The following is a 14,743-nucleotide window of genomic DNA, read 5'->3' as shown; positions in this document are numbered from 1 at the left end:
TTCAATGACATGGAACAGAAAACAGCCGTGGCCAAATCAAATTACTCGATGTTGACCTTAAAAAAAGGCAAATCACCAAGAAAAATAAGGACAAAAGCCAGACCCGAGCTCAGGCCTAAGAGGGCCTATTGAGCATGGAAAAAATAAAGAAAACCTAAAGGTTGGGAAAAAGAAAACTAAACCTATAAGGGGTAAAAGAAAAAAGGGCCCAAAAAGGAAAAATGACAGAACACGGGCATAAAACTCGCCAGGAAGGCACAAAAAGCTGTGAAAAATAAGTACTACACCAGATGCAGTGAGGGAGCCTTGAAACAGCATGTCTTCCCCTCACAGCGGATGAGGAAGGACTGCTGGTCCCGTGCTCTCATGGTGGATGGGAAGGTATTCCCTCATCAGTGGTGGGGATGCTGGCAAGTGTCTTAAAGCTGTACTACGCTATTTCAAGCATTCTGCACCAGGCGACATGGATGATGTCACCCACACGTGAGAATATATCCTTCTTGTCCTCACAGAACATGAGGTTTTAATGAATTATATTAGAGCAATTTGTACTACAACAGTCTAAACCCCATCCATTTATAAGAAAACATTAAAAAGTTACAGAAATTCAAACATGTGACTGCTTTTGGACCCATGACATGAAAATCAGCCACTCTCAACATTTTGGATCTGCAACTTTATTCAGGTTTTCCCAGAGACGGTCACATATATGTTAAAGCATGATATGTAATTTTTGTTTATCATTTCAAAGTACAACATAATTATTTTAGAAATTGTTTTTAACCCCAACAGGTATTCTTTCAAAGGTTCTGACAGATGTTTGAAAGATGAGTTTTACATTCACAGAGTTGCACCTGTTCTTTTCCTACTGAAAGGTATTTATTTAACAGACCAATTCATGTTATCATCATGGGTTTTAAACATTTACTTTCTACATAGGGCTTAATTTAAGGAGACACTGTCAGCTTCTGAAACTCTCATAACCAAGGTCTATTTTTATTCACTGAGTAGAGTCAGGATAAGGCACTTTTAGGATGCCCTGAGAAAATAACATGTTGTATGCCACACACAAAGTTAGGTGCCAGGTACCAGTGCTCTTTACATAATACAAAACGGTAGGCAAACAAGATTACCGTACGGTACAGCATAGTACTGCTTGTTGGTTTTCTGGTGTTCAGACTTCAAACTTAACTTTCCTCTGGGTGGGGTGATTATCCATCAGTCTGTCAAACAGTTTCTAACTTACAAAGGGATAAAGGGGCATTTCCCAATCCATGGGAGGTTCAGAGTTTCCCTTTTACTAACCTTTGAGGAAGCTACCATCCAGGAAACAGGAATTCATGCCTCTTACTGCAGTGCCAGGAACTCAGAATACCAGACACCTATATTATAGAATATTATAAAAATAAATAAAACAGTTCTCCCATTATGAGCCTTTTGACTTTGGTTGATTTCCAGAAAGGGTACTTCTGAATACAGGCAGCAAGAAAAAGCAGTAAACAAACTCTTTCGTTTCCTTGAGTGAGGTGAGGCATATCCCCAGGGCTCCATGACCTCTCAGATCAAGTTCCTGCAAGGCAGGGGTGTGCTGGTAAATTGTTAACAGTGGGCTCTCTCTCGCCAGCAAAGTAAAAGAGAATTCAGGAGGGACCCAAGCCCACATTTTGGGATCCATTTGTTAAAGTAGCCATGGAGAACCGGCTCCCAAAATTCTTAAAAACTTAACAAACAGCTCTTGAGAGCCTGTGAGAGCCTGCTCCAGCACACCACTGCTGCAAGGTTTTCAGGTCCTGGAATAAACTACGTCCTACTTGGCTTCTGTGTACTGTATCCTAGATAAGGGTGTGGGACCACAAAAGAGAATGGGGTTTTACTTTATGGCTCCTCCATTTCTGGTGTCTGTTCAGGAAAAAGAGTTCCTTTGTTTGTTTGTTTGTTTGTTAATTACAGCATTAGACACAGGTCTGAATCCAGGTCACATTTACATCTCAGCACAACAAGTACAGACCTCCCACATTAAACACCCCCACCTTAAACCTTCCCATACTAAATAGCCTCAAAATTTTAGGAGTCACCCTTGACTGCTCACTTTCACTCGAACAACACGTTAACGTCACCACAAAGAAGATGTTCTTCTCGCTGTGGAAACTAAAAAGAATAAAACCATTTTTCCCTCGAGAGGTCTTTCGTAACCTCATACAGTCCGTCGTACTATGCCATCTGGATTACTGTAATGGAGTGTATGCTGGATTTAAACAGCAACTAATTAAGAAACTGCAGATAGCCCAAAATACAGCGGCCAGATTGGTTTGTGGAAAGTCCAAGTTTGAGAGTGCCACGCCCCTCCGAAAGAAACTACACTGGCTTCCTGTCAAAGAACGTATCACCTTTAAACTCTGCTCTCTAGTTCACAAAATCCTATATGGTGAAGTACCTGGCTATATGATAGATCTCATCATCCTGCCGCTTCGGAATACATTCAGATTCTCCCGTTCATATCTTACCCTTCATTTTCCCAACTGCAACGGCATCAAGTCCACGTATGCTACCTCCTTCTCTTTCATTAGCACTCAGCTTTGGAATTCTTTGCCGAAGACCATAAAAACCATCACAGATCATCTAACTTTCAGGAAATCTCTGAAGACCATGTTATTTGGAAATGCTTATGCCACAGCCTCTTCATGTGTCTCCACTGCTGGAAGCGCATCGATCTAGAGACATTTGGACACATCCCCCTTCCCTCACAGTTTCCCTTCTCCTTCCGTCCATTGCTACTCTTCCCCAGTATCTCTTGTAGGTTTTCTGCTGTATTAGCTTCATTTTACTGCATTGGCGTCTGCCTCTGTGGTGCATTGTAAGCCACATTGAGCCTGACACTGTTGGGAAACTGTGGGGTACAAATGAGATAATAAATAAATAAATAAATAGAAGAGGGTATCTAATCCAATTGTCAACCTCAAATCATTGGCCCATTTTTCATTTTTATGTTGCTTGTAATTACTACTACTACTTATCATTTCTAAACCGCTACTAGACGTACGCAGCGTTGTACACTAGAACATGAAGAGACAGTCCCTGCTTGACAGAGCTTACAATCTAATTAGGACAGACAAACAGGACAAACAAGAGATAAGGGAATATTAAAGTGAGGATGGTAAAATAAGGGTTCTGAACAAGTGAATAAGGGTTAGGAGTTAAAAGCAGCATCAAAAAGGTGGGCTTTTAGCTTAGATTTGAAGACGGTCAGAGATGGAGCTTGACGTACCGGCTCAGGAAGTCTATTCCAGGCATATGGTGCAGCAAGATGAGTCTGGAGTTAGCAGTGGAGGAGAAGGGTGCAGATAAGAGAGATTTACCCAGTGAACGGAGTTCCCAGAGAGGAATGTAGGGAGAGATGAGAATGGAGAGGTACTGAGGAGCTGCAGAGTGAATGCACTTATCTACTATAATAAAAAGCACCCTCAACGTTCTGAAGCTGACTCCGTAGCTTCAGTGAAGGGTTCGTAAGTGTGTCATCGACTTCGACTCACCATCTCTCTCTGCCCCGCCCTCGCGTCAAAACGTGATGACGTCAAGGGCGGGTAATCAGTAATTAAAGAAGATAGGTATACTTTTTAACAGCAGGAATAAAAATCATGGATTTAAACAAAGAGAAATATAAAATGTGACATTGTAGACAGCCTTGATTCAACCTCTCATGAATCCTTACAAAAGATATAAATTTTGCCCCCTGGAAATGCCTGATGTCCTTCTGGCAAATTACCGCCACATAAAGTCAACTTAGCTGCCCCTTTCGTTCACACATCACATTTTTGCCTAGAGCATGATATCTGACACGATGGTTGGTTTGGACAGACAGTTCTGCAGAATTTCTTTGGGGTCTAGAATCCAACTCCACCTTCCTAGGCCCGTTTTGTTCTCTTCCAAGCTGCACTCTCACACAGTTTGCATACAGTTTCAGATTAATTTGTTTTTGACCTCACCATTGCGAGGTCCTGTTGTCCTACTGTTGTTGTTTTCAGTGAGCTTGGTAGCTAGAGATTCCCATATGAGAATATGGCCTGCTTGTCCTTGGAAAAAGTAGGAATAATTACTTACGCTCTCGTTGGGGGGGCGGAAAGGCACTTGCATATGCCCAGTGGGAATGCTGGCATGTGTCTTAAAGTTGTAATACGCTATTTCAAGCATTCTGTGCTGGGCGACATGGATGACATCACCTACCTGTGAGAATGAATGGCCTGCTGTCCTCGGAGAATACCTGCTACAGGTAAGTATCCCTGTTTTTTGTTTCTGGTGACTTTAGTCATTTTTACCATTTAATTTTTAATAAAACAGGAAGGATAACACAAAGATACATAACTTGGCCACTACCCTCAGCCCCTCCTATCCATCTTGGGTGGTCATAACATGCTTCGGGCCATAGGAATAGGGCAAGAACCAGGCACAGAGAGGTTGGCTGAGTTTTGAAATGCACAAGACCATTTGGTTCAGCAAGCATAGATAAAGAGATAAGGGAGGGAATATAAAGAATGGGGTGGGGTAGATACATTAGTGATGGAAGCAGCAGTAAGGAGGCAGTGACAAGACACTAAAAAAATTTTCCCACCACTGCACAGATTATAGAAAGATAAAGGAAAGAAGCTTTGTCCACTAAAACTTAGGACAATATTTAATTCCATCGGTGACCGCTGACAGTAAAAACATGGTTCCACCAATGTATCTCCCATGATGCAACCTCACCTTGAGTATTGCATTCAGTGCTGGTCACCATATCTCAAAAAAGATATAGCAGAATTAGAAAAGGTTCAAAGAAAAGCAACCAAAATGATAAAGGGGATGGAACTCCTGTCATATGAGGAAAGGTTAAAGATGTTAAGGCTCTTCAGCTTGGAATAGACAAGACTGAATGGGGATTTGATTGAGATCTATAAAATCCTGAGTGGTGTATAATGAGTAGACATGAATCAATTTTTTTACTTTTTCAAAAAGTACAGACACTCAATGAAGTTACATGGAAATACTTTTAAAACAATTAGGAGGAAATATTTTTTCACTCAATGAATAGTTACGCTCTAGAACCAAAGAAAGAACGTGTTTTCAAACCGTAAGCTTGGACAAAATATAAAAATGAGCAGAAATCTAAGAATCAGTTAAAAAGAGAAATAATGAGTGCACTTAAGAACCTACTGTAGCTAGCCAGATTTCTCCCTTGGCCTTGCCTGACTCATTGTAGAGAAGCAGGTGCTGACCTTGTTTACAAAGAGATTTACATTCTCTGTTTGGCTTTTGAAAAACAAGGTTTTGTTTGTAATAGCCTCCTCTGGGCTGGAATGACAAACTGGGAGGAGAGAGCAGAGAGTCTTTTATCATTTCCTGGAAATTGGAACTTGTAATTTTTACCATTAATTTTTAATAAAACAGGAAGGACAGCACAAAATGTAAACACTATTGATCATAAAATCAGCCTAAAGAAGGGGGTTGCAACCCAGTCCTTCGGACACACCGAGTCACTCAGGTTTTCAGGATATCCTCAATGAATATGCTCCTCTTTCATGCACAAAAGTTCTTCTCCCCTAAACAGTACCATTCCCTCGGGTTTTTGCTGCCTAAATGCATGACCCTGCCTTTTTTAGCATTAAATCTAAGCTTCCAAATTTCAAACCTTTTCTCTAGCTTTGCTAAATCCCTCCTCGTGTTATCCACACCATCAGGGGTGTTTACCCTATTGCAGATTTTTATATCATCCGCAAAGAGGCAAATCTTACCAGTCAGCCCTTCAGCAATATCGCTTACAAAAATGTTAAAAAGAACTGGCCCAAGAACTGAACCTTGCAGCATACCACTGGTAACATCCTTTTTCTCAGAATAAGCTCCATTACCCTTTGTTGCCTTCAACTCAACCAGTTCTTAACCCATTCAGTCAGTTTAGGGCCCATACCAAGGGCACTCAGTTTATTTATTAATCATCTGTGTGGAACCATGTCAAAGGCTTTACTAAAATCTAAATACACCACATCTAATGCTCTCCCTCAATCCAACTCTCTGGTCACCAAGTCAAAGAAATTAATCAGTTTTGCCTGACAAGACCTGCTTCTAGTGAAACCATGTTGCCCGAGCCCTGTAATCCATTGGATTCCAAAAACTTTACTATTCTCTGTTTTAAAAGTGTTTCTATTAATTTACTTACCACAGAAGTCAGACATACTGGCCTGTAGTTCCCAAACTCTTCCTTACAAGATTTCAAGGAGGCATGATGGGAAAGGGAAAGGGGATGGGATTTGATAGAATACTTTACATACTACATACAGATACTTATTTTGTACCTGAAGCAATGGCGGGTTAAGTGACTCACCCAGAGTCACAAGGAACTGCAGTGGGAATTGAACCCGGTACCCCTGGTCCTCAGGCCACTGCACTAACCATTAGGCTACTCTTTCACTGGGGCGTTGTTTGGGAAGACTAAAGATCTATATGTGTATTCCTTAACTTACCAAGGGAGCATCCCCATCATTCTATAACCTAGTGCTTACATTTAAGCACCATTTGCACATTTCTATTATAGATACTAGAACTGGCATGAGCAAGTGTTCACTTACCCATTAAGTGCTAAGTGTGTACTCAGCACTATTCTGTTCACTTACCCATTAAGTGCTAAGTGTGCACTCAGCGCTATTCAGTAAGTGATACACGCAACTCACTTAGGGGTCCTTTTATTAACGTGCGCTAACAGATTTAGCATGTGCTATGATTAGTGCACATTAAATGATAAGACACCCATGGGAATATAATGGGCATCTTATCATTTAGCATACGCTAAATCCATTAGTCCGCCTTAGAAAAATAAGTGTACATGCAAGGGGGGCATTCACAGAGGAACAGCATGGGCAAGACCGACATTTACACCAACAGAATACTGTAAGTTACACTCTAAAGTGTCGCATTTATTCCTGCTATTTTGACATGCCTGTATGTAGATGACAACTTATGCTCGTATTCTATAATGCCCTTATAGAATTAGTGCTTAGTGCATTGCATCTAGGGTCTCACTTCTGGTATCTAGTTCTAGAATTGTCTCCCTGTATGAATATGTCAAAAAAGTTCCTTGTTGCGTTTTGCACCAGCTCAGAGGCACACACAGATTTTTATAGCATTTTGGCCAGGTCTTTACGTGAAGGAGTAGGAGAGTAATGCTCCTTAAATCTTCCGCCTCCAAAATGAAAACAAATGTGGCATTACTACTTAATTGAATAGATTTAGGTTAATAAAATGGTCCAGCTACAGGAGGAAGCAGTTCCACCTCCACATGGATGTTGCTGAGCATATGCCACTCATTTTTTCCACATTTATATTTGTAAAAAGGCTGCTCTGACTGTGCATGCTGGCAAATACACATGCGCTTCAGGGTGTCCTTATATATAAATTACAAAAGGGTCCATGTTCATCAGAGTTGTCTGCAAAATATCGCCAAAATTGAACGAGCCTAGACCTAGACATCTCAATTGCAGTCTCAATACTCTATGTAAACGAGGCCTTCATACCAAGGGCCCTGTTTACTAAGCCGCACTGTTGGCGAGCTAACACTAGAGATACCCATAGGAATATATGGGTGTCTCTAGCATTAGCGCGTGCTATTTTTTAGCATGCAATAAAAAGGCTAGCACAGCTTAGTAAGCATGGCCCCCAAAACAGTCCTGAAGGTCAAAGAAGTAAATGACACTGGCTGCACGTACTATAGCAGGACATGTTTATCAACTGAAGTACCTTTCTGACCTCATTTGCAACTTTCTTTAAATTAATCTCCTTATTTTCTGTTGCTCTATTTTATCTATATATGTTCCACCTTTGCATATGAAAATGTTCTATTACATATCGTGTTGATATTGTAATGCAGCATTCTGTAATTGTCCATTACTTATGTTTGACTTATTCTTGCTGTACACAGTCTTGAGTGAATTCCTTCAAAAAGGCGATAAAAAAAATCCTAATAAATAAATAAATAAAATAAAGGGTAGAAGTTTTCATGCACCACAAATTCAAATAGTGCTTACTCCTAAGAAGGAGCTCACATTTCAAGCCTATGCACAGACTTCACTTTCTGGGATCTGTTCTTTTGAAAGAATCCAGAGTTTCTGCCACTTTCATGTCATTAAGTAGGGGTTAGAAACTAGCAGAATGAGTACTAGATGACACTCCCATTATACTCTACCCCTAACAGGTGACATATTTGATTTTAGTTTTATTCCTATTATTTGGTTCTGCATTATTGTTTTACGTAATTTCCTATCCACTTGTTTCTTGTGGGCAGTGGGGGTTAGTTTTTTGGGTCATGTTGCACAGTTCATCATGTTATGCTGCGCATGTAAATATCACAGTGTTATGCAATCTATCTTGATACCCTTTTTATTATTACATTGTAATCCATATTAAATTGGTTCTTGCCACTTGGAAAGGCAGATAAATTAAATACTCAAAACTTTATATTGAAAACTTCTGCTCTTGAACAGCTCCCAGTTCTTTTGGTAAACAGGAAAATTCATGCAAAGGATGCAAAATATTGTAATTCATTTGTATAGATGATCAAACAGCTGATATGCCTTTTTATAATTTTCTATATTATTGCTGAATATTAAACACTGAAATCCTGTTTAAAATTAATTTAAAAAAATAAAGATTAAAAAAAAAAAAATCCACTAAACCACAGCCTTGTATGTAATGCACCTTGTAAAGAGAATAACGTATAAAACACACATTGCATCTGTGAGATCAAGGTTCAGCTCCAGGTATTGCCTGTTGAGTCAGGAAGGTAACCATGGCAGCAGTGTGTTTCCAGGGCTTAACAAGTCACACAGGCAGGATGTGTAGGGAGTGGCAGGCAGGAACTATAGAAGGTGCGACAGGGCGGAGCTCGGTTGAGGAAGATCTTAACCCAGAGGGAAGGTTTACAAGTAGGTAGGCAAAAATAGTGGAAGGTGCTAGTCGGGTGGAGATATTAACCCGGAGGGAAGAGTTACAAGTAATAAAACGTTTATGGGAAAACATTTAAAAGAGTAAGACCATAACAGAAGTAAATAAACGTTTTCAGATATTTGAAAACACACTAAAAAAAATGTGTAGTAAGAAGACACATTGCAAATGTCATAGATGTTTTGCAATAATTGTCTCCGCCAGAAATACACTACTTCGAGAAAACATCCGCGCCAATGGCAGCACGTTCCCTCCATGTGCAAAACATGCATATACACCTCTGCATGTGGAGGACCTTTCCTCAGTGTACAGTTATGTGTCTGTGCAGGGAGCCAAACTTTTCAGTGCCAGAGTCAGAGCTCCTGGTCCAATTGTGCCTGATCTTCAAGTGCCACCACCACCTGCAGGTTGATCCATAAGGAGCAGCCTGGAAAGGTGAGTGTGAAGTATTGCCCCCCTGGATCACATCACCACTCATATGCAAGCACCATACACAGGCAGGGTAACCCATAGTGAATTCCTTTTGTTGTTGCAATACATGTTATTGATTTTTCAGAAGAAAGAATAACAAAACATTGGTGGAATCAGAATGTCCAGAATATCTGATGACACGTAATTATGGGGCCCCCCCTCCACTAACCATTCAATGCTAAAATAAGGGGCTGCACACATCTGGTCCCCCTTCACCCCTGCCCCCCTAATCTGGCTGCAGCCATCTGTCACAGGCTATGTGAGGAGCATTGCACATGTCCAAAAAAATTATATACGTGATGCCAAGAAGGCCCATCACCTGAACCCTGTCTCCACCAATTTGTGTTTTGTAGATGATTTAGCATCCACAGGTATCTTGAGACGCTCAGGTACTAGTACAGGAAGATACAGCGGGAAGACCCAGGTCTCATCCAGTACATGAGGGGGTGTCTCAGGGCCTGACATAAGTCCCACTGACATTATGATCCTCTTGCCTACAACCCCCATATCCACTAGAATGTGTTGCAGCCCAACTCAAACCTATGAGATGACATGGAAAAGAAGGGGGGGGAGTGGGGAAGGAATGTTGGACAGCACCCTCCTGTGACCAAAAGAAAAGTGGCCAGCATGTCATACACAACTACCAAGCACATTGCAGAAGGTATGTCAGGGTAAAACTGTAACCAGAAAGACCCAAAGTAGGAATTAAAACCACGTTTCCTGTATTGAGAGCCCACAGCCATAACCCCTACTCCACACATGTACCTGACAAAGGAGTGTTAAAGGAGGACAGTACACTGACCACAGAAGACTGTGAGAGCACGTTGCCACCCAAATGGATGGCCTCATTTGGGCCAGACCCCCACACTAATTGTATATAGATTGTAAGTGCCAAAGTTAGGTATGCTGCCGTGTCAAACATCCCTCAAGGACCAAGCTGGGGGCTCTTCAAACCTTTGCATGATAGTGGCACATAAACCCCTCCTTAGGGAAGCTACCACCTACCCCTCCTGCCCCCCCCCCCCGCTCTCCCCAACAGCATGGCCATGAGTAATGGGGTGATGTGCAGCCACTGGCATTTGTGAGGACCCCAAGCCAGCTAGCCTGATTAAATCACATATAGATACCCCCAAACCTAGGTTTCTCACCTTGCAGTATGTCAAATGCTTTTCTCAAAGGGATACCAGCAGAAGTGGCCAGAAGAATGGGAGGATCCCAGCCAGCTGTAGGCCACATAGGCATGGGGATGCACACAAACCCAGATCCATGGAGAAAGCTGTACCAATGGCTCCAGCAATGCAACAGCGCAGTGGTATACTACCTTTAAGCCAGTGCCTGGTCATCCATGGCCCTCCAGCAGGGTCAGAATCCATTCTGTATGCCTCTCAGGGGACAAACATTTCTATCCTTGACTCTGGGGTTTCCTGCTACATCATCTCATGGATGCCACAAATCAGAGATGTCCTCCAAGGTAACAACCAGCAGCCCTAGCTGCTCTTGTCCCTGCCTTCTGATAGCCAGCTACACCACTATGCAAGCCACGTAGGATGTATTGATCTGAATTGCAAAACTTTTAAACACACTGGTCACCCTCCAGCTGCCGCACAGCCTACCCCAGACCACTGACCCAGGCAAGCCTGCTCTTGACCAGCCTGCTGCTGAGAGGGCCTGGGAGAAGGCTATAATGGACCCTGGCCACTGGGAGATGTCCCTCACCCCACAACAGGGCCACTCCAGTATATGGATGTAGAGGAGGATGAGGAGAACCCCTGGAGGGATATGCTACCACTGGAGGAGGAAGAAGGAGCAGAGAAGGAGCCCCCCCCCCAGGAAGCGGGTCACTGCAGATGAGCCCCCTCCCCAGATATAGCTGCCATGCTTGTCAGCAAGCTCCCCTGACAAGCAATCTAGCCCAGCTCCTGCTGCAAGTCACAGCCATGCACAGAGACATGCAGCAAGAGCTGGGAGGCCAACACAAGGAGATGCAGTTGAATGATTACGAGGCAAATACTCACAGAGCTGAAGATACTTCCTGAGAAGTGGCGGCAGCCACAATGAAAGCTATGGACCAAAATGTTGTACATAGTTTCCAGTTTTATTTTTGTGACAAATTAATTTTTATAATTATTAATATACACTCTCTAAAATATGTGTTGATTCCCTGATATGCAAGACTGACAACTGCTATGATTTAAACATTACTAGGCAAGTCCTGGGAAAGGAAGACTGTAGAATGAGAGGGGGGGGGGCAGGGAAGAGAATTGTCCAAAGGGCAAGTTACAATCACTGTTTCCCATCGCACCCAACACCTCTTGTAATAAGTCTTGCATTCCACTAAGCCAGTGGTTCCCAAACCTGGTCCTGAAGGCACTCCAGCCAGACAGGTTTTCAGGATACCCACAATTAATATTAATGAGAGATATTTAAACATAGTAACATAGTAGATGACTGCAGAAAAAAGACCTGCACGGTCCATCCAGTCTGCCCAACAAGATAACTCATATGTGCTATTTTTGTGTATACCCTACTTTGATTTGTACCTGTGCTCTTCAGGGCACAGACCGTATAAGTCTGCCCAGCACTATCACCACCTCCCAACCACCAGCCCCGCCTCCCAACCACCGGCTCTGGCATAGACCGTATAAGTCTGCCCAGCACTATCCCCGCCTCCGAACCACTAGCCCTGCCTCCCAACCACCGGCTCTGGCACAGACCGTATAAGTCTGCCCAACACTATCCCTGCCTCCCAACACCAGCTCTGGCACAGACCGTATAAGTCTGCCCAGCACTAACCCCACCTCCCAACCACCAGTCCCATCTCCCACCACTGGCTCTGGCACAGACCGTATAAGTCTAACCAGCACCATCTCCGTCTCCTGCCACCGGCTTTGCCACCCAATCTCGTCTAAGTTCCTTAGGATCCATTCCTTCTGAGCAGGATTCCTTTATGTTTATCCCACCCATGTTTGAATTCCGTTACCGTTTTCATTTCCACCACCTCCCGCGGGAGGGCATTCCATGCATCCACTACTCTCTCCGTGAAAAAATACTTCCTGACAAGAAAAATGTCAGGAAGTATTTTTTCACGGAGAGAGTAGTTTAATATTTTTCTTGAGTCTGCCCCCCTACAATCTCATTTCATGTCCTCTCGTTCTACTGCCTTCGCATCTCCGGAAAAGGTTAATTTGCAGATTAATACCTTTCAAATATTTGAACGTCTGTATCATATCACCCCTGTTTCTCCTTTCCTCCAGAGTATACATGTTCAGGTCCGCAAGTCTCTCCTCATACGTCTTGTAATGCAAATCCCATACCATTCTCGTAGCTTTTCTTTGCACCGCTTCAATTCTTTTTACATCCTTAACAAGATACGGCCTCCAGAACTGAACACAATACTCCAGGTGGGGCCTCACCAACGACTTATACAGGGGCATCAACACCCCCTTTCTTCTGCTGGTCACACCTCTCTCTATACAGCCTAACAACCTTCTAGCTACGGCCACCGCCTTGTCACACTGTTTCGTCGCCTTCATATCCTCAGATACTATCACCCCAAGATCCCTCTCCCCCGTCCGTACCTATCAGACTCTCCCCGCATGCAAGGGAGGCAGTGCAATGTAATTCATTGCAAGGGCAGCAAAACATCTATTTCCTTGGGAAGGCCAAATGAACCAAGCTCTCTCTTTGTCTTTGCCCCCCTCCCCCATCATGTGCAAAAAATTGGTAGGGCCATGGTCCCTGGGTTCCACTCTATAATGCCTATGGGACTCTATAATGTTATATCTACTGTACATTATATAACTTGTCTACAGTACTCATACCCCTATATGATATATATGTATATAATGCCTGTGGATGTGTGTGTGTGTATCCTGCAGGTAACCCCATGGTGCACAGATCCCCTTGATCCTTCCTATAAAATTACTGCATATTAGAAAACTGAAATTTATTTTTTGTGTATGTTAGGAAGAGTTGAACTGAAGATAAGATATACAATGCTGACCATATCTATTACAACAGCTCACTAACGTACGTAATAGAGGGAAAAAACCATTGCTGTTTCTAATTTGCTCAGAAACCTAGGTGTTATTCTTGATCCTGCTCAGACATCACCAAGATAGTTCAGACTGGGGGGTTTTTTCAATTACAAATGCGGTGTCTTCTGAAACCATTATTAAGTTTTAACAATTAATATAAAGCATTTTAATCTTTAGCCATTACACTTGTCTGGGTCTTCCAGAGTCATCTTTGAGAGCTCTTCAGGCTGCCCAGAATGTTGCTGTGCAAATTTTGATTGGAGCGAATTGATTTGATCATGTAAGATCTTTGCTCTTTGAATTGCATTGGTTACCCATGTTGGCAAATTATATTTAAAATATTCACTATCGTGCATAAACTACTTTGTAAGGATGCTCCAGTAAGAACAGCCACATTGCTGAGGCTATACTGGGAAGTTCATTTGAATAATACTGATATTGTATCTTCTCAGAGGCAACCCCACTTTTAAACAATTAGTTACTAATGGATTATGATTGATGGCTGATATATCTAGGAAGCAGCTTAAAGTGTTCTTGCTCCATCAGTCATTTGCTGCACCTTAATGTGCTCTTTAAGTATGTGTCTGTTATAATAAGAAGACAAACTGGTTTTGTGACATTTTTTAAACTGTATTGTCTGTGAATATTGGTTTTGTAATTTTAATTTATGATGTATTTAACATAGTAACGTAGTAAATGACGGCAGATAAAGACCTGTATAGTCCATCCAGTCTGCCCAACAAGATAAACTCATTTTACATGGTATGTGATAATTTATATGTATACCCGAGTTTGTCCTTGCCATTCTCAGGGCGCAAACTGTATAAGTCTGCCCAGCACTCTTCTTTTTATGCATGTTACTTGTTATCCACTTTGAACTTTGTAAATAGTAGGTTATAAATCTTTTAACTAACATAAATAACTTAGGAGTCCTTTTACTGAAGTGTACTAATGGATTTAGAAGGTGCTAAATGATGATGCTCATTATATCCCTATGGAAGGCTTATCATTTAGCGTGCGGTAACTCTATTAGCACACCTTAGTAAAAGGACCCCCTTAATATAACTAATAAGAGCTGTGCTTAGCATTGTGTACTGTATCTATTAGTTTCTCCACATTAGAAAGGAGAGCACTTTTTATCTGAAGTTCTTAGGAACAAGCGTGTTCCAGATGATGCCAGTTGTTTTAATAAAAGAATGTCTCCCGATGACAAACTACACACAGCTAACCAGTTTCTAGAAAACAATAGGGATCAAAGCCATACTCCAATT

Source organism: Microcaecilia unicolor, chromosome 13 (genome assembly GCF_901765095.1).
Source record: "Microcaecilia unicolor chromosome 13, aMicUni1.1, whole genome shotgun sequence".
Taxonomy (NCBI): domain Eukaryota; kingdom Metazoa; phylum Chordata; class Amphibia; order Gymnophiona; family Siphonopidae; genus Microcaecilia; species Microcaecilia unicolor.
This window is presented reverse-complemented; position numbering follows the sequence as displayed.